The 6754-nt window shown below is 55.2% G+C and overlaps 1 long non-coding RNA gene across 2 annotated transcripts in view; it reads right to left on the bottom strand.

Annotated features, from left to right (window-relative positions):
* Positions 1–6754, bottom strand: part of LOC111732999 — a 122864-nt gene that overhangs the window by 49133 nt on the left and 66977 nt on the right. For both annotated transcript variants that reach the window (XR_002777784.1, XR_002777783.1), the window contains exon 3: positions 4202–4427. This is a non-coding gene — a long non-coding RNA (uncharacterized LOC111732999). The remainder of the gene's footprint in view (positions 1–4201; positions 4428–6754) is intronic.

Raw genomic sequence — 6754 nt, 5'->3', positions numbered from 1 at the left:
GGCGTGAGTGACACACTCCCAGCACGAAACGGAAGGGAGACCCTAAAAAGTAGGTGTTGAGGATGAATACTATTTTAAGGCATTATTTTTAAAAACGTAATCGAATGCAAAAAAACCCCCCAAAATCCACAATGAATAAAACATCAAAGTTTCAAGCAAGGACCGGATCGGACCTTGGACTTGGACAGCTCCCCCGAGTCCCGGCCCCAGTAATGTGTGTGGCCCATGTGGCCACCTGTTCTGGGAACGCTTGCCAGAAGATAGTCGTGCTGCCATCGGTCACAAGCACGTCACACAGGGCTGGACCATCGGGCACAAGCACGTCACACAGGGCTGGACCGTCCACGCGCACCTGGGGGACGGTGTCGAGGGTGGAGGAATCAGGATAGCATGTACGTTCAGATTGCGGACAAGCGTCTTAGCATCTCAGCAACGTTTTCCATAGTTGAGTTATTGCTACTCGATTCCGTGAGCTTCCTGTCACTGCTGTCACAAATGCTCACAAACGTCACGACCTAGACGCTTGACCTGACAGCTGTGGCGGTCAGAAGTCCCCGCCGGGTCGGCAGGGCTGGGTCCTGCTGGAGGGCCTTGCCCTTCCGGCTTCTCGAGGCCGCCCACGCGCCTTGGCTAGTGGCCCCACACTGCTCCAGCACCTGCTTCTGTCCTCACCTCTCCTTCTGTGACCCCGACTTCCTCTCTCCTCTTATAAGAACCCCCGGGGTGACATTGGGCCCGCCTGGATCATCCAGCATCATCGCCCCCTCTCGAGGTCCTTCCTCAAATGAATGATGCCTGCAAAGTCACGTAGGGTAACATGTTCGCAGGCTGTGGCCATTAAGACAGGAACATCTTTGGGGCCACTATGCTGCGTACTGCAACCCCCTAGCTGGAAATGGCTTCCTGGAACCCTCTACCCCCGGACTGTGCTCCGTCTCCTGCTGGCACGACGCGAAGGTGCCAGCCTGGGGCACGTGCTCTCAGTGGGCAGGCCGCCCCAGCGGGGGAGAGAAGGACGCAAGAAGCAGAGTGTGGGGCCCCAACCCCCGTCCCAAAGCGTCAGCAGGGCGTGATTCCTCGTCCTGGGGGAGAAGGGAGCGGGGAGCAGGCAGACCGGGCGTCCTGCGCTAACAGATGCTCTTCCTCATGGACCTGCAAACACAGCAGACAGGAGACTCTGCTCTGCCAGCGCCACCTCCTCCCTGCCTGAAACCATTCTAGCGAGTCACAAATGGACTATATTTTTCACTGTTTACACATGTAAGTTATTAAAATCCATCTCGAAATACCAAGAAAGAATGAAAAGTTTCCAAAATCAGAAAGCACAGTTAAAAATAAGCTTGCGCTCCCGTTGTTGCAAATTGTGTCCAAAACAAACTAAACGACCCATAAATTCACATCGTGGAGCTGACTGGGAACATACGAGAAAGGAGACCAGTCACAGTGACTGGACGACCTCCATACTGACCTTTGAAATAAATACGGTCAATTCTTAAGAACGTTAGACATGAAAAAGAAAGACATATGTCAGCCCAATTTTAGACTTTAAAAATAAGCAGTACTCTTTTTTTTTCTTTTTTTTTTTTTTTACAGTATAAATAAATTATCCCCTTTGGAAAAACTGAAGAGATGAGTTTTTCATTTAGAAAATATTTGCCCGTTTCGGATAATGCCAGTCACCACAAAGGAATACGATGGTGATAAATCTCTTTCATGACTCATCTTTAGAATTATTTGAAATTCACATTGCATGATTACTTTCTATCTCAATAACCAGAAGTAAAAAATGCGCAGCACGTCTACTAGGAAAGATCTAACGGATCTGGAGCTCATGGTCACTTACAGAGGAATTATCTACTTTTCCCAAAGGAATCCAGGAGTCTCAGGACAGTTCGGCACAGTACAGTTTCCACACAGAGATTTCGCAGGCACGCTCCCCAGCCCCAAACGGACTGGTCCCACGTTCTGATGATTCATGTAAACGACTGCCCGGCATGAGCCCGTTACACTGTGGCCATCGCTTGACGATTTCGATTGCTAACTCTTATGCTTCCCACTCCATTTCTGCTCCGTGAGTGGCCTCAGATTCTCTAGCCAAAAGTATTGGCTTCTTTAGACAAACTGGCGGCTGCCCTGGCAGGATGTTTCAAATATCAACGGATCCAGCAATTTGCTAAAGGTCACCAGCATTGGAAGGGATCGGCGAGATTGTCCCATCGTTTTCCAACGACTGGTCCCAAATCATACGATAACTTTCTTAGAAACGTGTGGATGCCATAGTGCTTACTGAGCATCTAGCAAGTCGCTCTATGAGAAGTGACTCAAACTGTCCCATAGAAAAACTGGTCCCACAAGCATGGTGGCAAACAACGAAATGGCAGCCAGGGAAGTCGTATGTGAGGGCGGAATGTCCGTGACCTCGGACAGAGCTTGACAATATTTGCTAAACTGGTCACCTGTGGTACATTAAAAGCTGAAGTGTGTAATGTTGCAGGATGTGAACGGAAAACGCCAGAAGGTTCTTGTGTTCACTGCCCCTGCCTTAGAAAAGCCATTAGGAAAAAGGAGATTAACTGAGGCGACATCTGACCAAGCTGGTAAGGAAACTGGGTCCTTAAGGAAAAGAAAAGCATTTGTCCCCCAGCACCAGGCGTGTCCAGCGCAGCCCGAAGCCTTCCGCCAAGGCCGGCTCGGGCACCTGGGGCGGATCATGAGACGGGGCCCGACGGCAGTGCCGATGGCACCTCACGCATCAGATGGTCCCACCGCAGCCAGAACTGAGGTGCGAAAGTCTTGCGCTACACCGCAAAGTGAACCCTGTCGTGCAGACCTGAGACCTCCGTCCGGGAAAGGCCTTCTGGAACAGCCCCAGACACGTGAACCTACCAGGTAGCGGAGAAAATGGAAATGCACTCGGCGTGCGGGGAATTGATGTTTTTAATGACACTGCAGGCTTGGCCTGCACGTGTGGCTACAACAGCTGTCCCGTGAACGTCAGGGAAGAACTTCTGAGGGCCCGCGGTGACCCACGTGGGGCCTGACGCCACGCCCACGCCCCGCGTCCCAGGAGCCTGGTGGCCCAGCACCGCGTGAGCTCTGCAGACCAGCAAGGTGCCATGACCACCGCATGTCGCTGACTCTGCTGCGGCCCATGCCCTCCTCCGTGTGGGCGGTGTGGCCCCTGCATGGTCGTCAGCACGCCGGCCGTGACATGGCAGAGGCAGGGCACTGGCCTCTTAGCTTTTAACTCGGAAGGTGGGTGGCGAGGAGTCTGATGCAGCAGAGAAGGATGCGAAACCCGTTCACGGTACTGTACCGCATGCTGGGCGCCCTCAGCACGGGTCCCGGGCGCCGCCCGACAGCGGGGCCCCCGGTTCCCGCAACAAACGTCGGCAGGGCACGGATTCGGGCGCACGGAAGACTGGGCGCAGCCTCACCTCCCGACGGGTCCCTAAGTTTCTCCCTCTTTGCTCTGTGGTTGAGGTCTCTGCAGACCGCCTTCCTAGTCTCTAGGGGCAGGGGTGGCCTGCGAGTTCTCGGCAGTGGGCCCGGAACGGAATCACCACACAGAACTGCGGGGTCCCCCGGGAGCATGCGCTGGCTCTGTCTCGTCCCTCTTGCTGGACGAAACTTGTGACACGTAGGATGGCACTGAGAGCCACGGGAGGAGGGGGACTGTCTCCTGCTCACCTGGGGCTTTCAATGACCCTTTGGCACAAGACCTGGCTACACACTGTGGGCCAGGTGAGCGGGAAATGCACGTCGGTCTTTTCTGCTGCAGCAACTTGGCTTCTAATACAGTCAGGTCAGGAAAGATGCTGAAAGATCAAACACGCCAGACACCGAGAACTCCGGTCCTCACGAAGACAGCTTGCTAATTTCTGCCTGGCAGGGCCACCTCTGTCCCTGACCACCCGGTAAAAGAGCCCAGGTGGATCTAGCCATTCTCGCCCTCGCTTCAAACGCATCACTGAGATGAGGCTTTTGTGGCCACAGTGACACACAGACCCCTTTCAGCAAATTCACTCCGTTCCGATCCCATCCCGCCCCGGACACGGCCCAGTAAGAACGCGAAGCCCTGAGCGTTCTGCAGACATCTGCTTCAACGACCTCAAACGTTTTAGCCCAGGAAGACCACTCTGTCTTCTTTCTAAACTGCCTCTCAGAACCACTTGTCCGTGCATCAGTGTGAGAACATTACCTGCGAACTTCCCGTGCAGAGGCTGCCGGTCCAGGTGATGCAGAGGATATCGAGGAAGCGGCTTGAAAGGGCTCCCCTGCCAGGCCCTCCGCTGGCGTTGAGGACAGAAGCACATGAGGAACGGGCCTCGCCAGTCCCCGGGCGCTGTCCAGCGGCCAGGGCTGTTCGGAGGAGGAGGCCTCGCTCGGGATCTGAGTGGCCGAAGTCTTCATGGGCAGGAACATCTCTGCGACAGAGACAGAGAGAGAGACAGACAGAGAGAGATTTACTGTGAGGGAGCTGGCTTCCCCCATCTATTCCTTAATTCCTCCCCCATCTATTCCTTAATTCCTCCCCCATCTAGTTATTAAGCACCTGCCACGTGCTGAGAATGAGACACACAAAGACCTCGGCTCCCAGACAGAGAAAGACGGAAACATAACATAAAATAACACCTGCGGACAAAATAACCATGTGCTGGGAAGGAAACGGCCAAGGATTATGAACAGCCATGCCTTTCGAAGACACAAAGGGAGTTAATTGAAGTAATGTCCGTCACTTCTCCCAGGAAAACGCATGTTGTCTGTGACCTCAAGGGTGACGACAGGGAGCCGGGCACCACGTGGAGAGGCGGGCGGGGTTCAGCGGGGCGGCGGGGTGCTGCCCGGCAGCGCAGGGACGAGGCTGAGGCTCGCGGCGTCCGGATGCAGGAGCGTGGTGGTGGTGGGGGGGGGGCTGCTTCACTCACAGCAGCGAGCTCACACTCCAGAATCGGGACACCATGAAGTTGCCTGAGACGACAGCTTTGGACCTAAGCAGGCTGAGGGAGCACAAGCTCATGCGTGGATTTGTGGAGCAGGGAACAGAAATCCTCACGGTGGCCCCATTGTACGGGCCTCGGGTGCTGAGGAATCTAAATGTCATGTTACAGTATAAGACCCAAGGAAGGTTGGAGGGGAGCGGCACGTAGGAAGGGCAGCCGCATGAGCAGCCGCATGAGCAGCCCATGGGGAGGTGGGGCTGCTGCAGGGAACGGGTACGAGGCCACGGCCGAAGCCCAGTGAAGAGACTGGGATCTGGTGATGAGGAGGAACAGAGCGCTTACGGCAAGGACACTGAGCAGGGGACGCTCCCTGGGACTCGGTGAGTCACTGGCTACGAGACTTCAAGGAGAAAACGGGCCGGAAATAAATCCAAAATTTCCTTTGGGAAACACTGGGAAATAAATGGTGACTTTCAAAGCCACTGGAAAAAATGACCTTCTAGCAGGAAGACAAGCAGAAGATGACTTCTTATTCTCCCTAAGGCTCATTGAAATAATCACAGCTTGAGCGAGAGCCGTCACGAGGGTTCGGTGCCTGGGCCTTGTGGGTGGACGCAACTGCCCTGACAGCCAGCGGTCCCCTGAGGTCGCTTCAGGGTGACGACGAAGGGGAGAGGTGGGCCAGGACACGCACGATGCGTTTATGCCCGTGAACAGCAAACGGTGTCACTGCCCACTGAGCAAGGTCCGGCAGTGTAGGGAGAAGACAGAACAGTGTGCCTCTGCGTGGGGCAGGAGTGTCCGTGTGTCCTTTCTTCTAGAAAACGTAAAGCGTCGTTGCTGGGATGGCCGCCATTATGACACCTGTGAGAAGGGCCAGGGACATGACTGTGCAGACAGCCTGGCAAGGATGTCCGCTGAAGCGTCGCCGCTGGCCCGTGGCAGCACAGGGCACTAGGACTGTCTGAGAGCCTTGTGCCCTCAGGGACCCAGCATGCATGTGAAACCCAACCTCGACGGCCACCCTGCCTGGCGGTCAGTGTCCGCAGCTGCATCTCCCATGCTAAGTACATGAAGCAGCAGGGCAGGCCCGGCGCATCTCCTGGCTCCCCGCAGGTCACTGGGCGAATAAAACCTGTGTGCGTCTGCCACGCGTGCAGTCCTGACGCAGGCCACCATGCCTTTCCATGCATCTGACCACTTTGCATGCATCTGACCACTCTCCATGCATCTGACCAAAAGGGGACAGAGAAGACCCAGGCGGGAACGTGTCACAGGCTCCGCAGACGCTGTCACACTTGCGTGGGGCCCAGATGCCCGCCCAAAGGACAGCTGTGCCAAGCGAAGTCGGCCAGCCACGGGCGGACACGAGCTGCGTGGCTGTACTCGGACGAGGTCCCCGGGGCCGTCGGAGGCACAGAGACAGACAGCAGAACGGCGGTGCCAGGCGCTGGGGCGAGGATGAGGGCACAGTGTGTAATGGGGCCTGAGTTTCAGTCTGGGGAGGCGGAAGGTTCTGGAAGGGGGTGGTGGTGACGGCAGCACAACGTGAATGTGCTAATGCCACCGGCTGTACACACAGAAGTGGTTGAAATGGCGAGTTTTATGTCATGTGTTTAGAAACAATTAAGAAACAATTAAGGAAAAAAAGAGCCGTATAGCAATGAAATATTATTCGGTACTAAAAAGAAATGAGCTAAGGAGCTGTGAAAAGACACAGAAGAACCCAAAACGCACATGAGTCAGAGAGAGCGGAGGAGGCCACGCACTGCGCGGTTCCAGCCTCGACCTTCTGGAAAAGGCCAGGCTGC

Source organism: Pteropus vampyrus, unplaced genomic scaffold (genome assembly GCF_000151845.1).
Source record: "Pteropus vampyrus isolate Shadow unplaced genomic scaffold, Pvam_2.0 Scaffold511, whole genome shotgun sequence".
Taxonomy (NCBI): Eukaryota; Metazoa; Chordata; class Mammalia; order Chiroptera; family Pteropodidae; genus Pteropus; species Pteropus vampyrus.
Note: the sequence above shows the minus strand (reverse complement) of the source record. Positions and strands in the feature narration are given on the sequence as shown.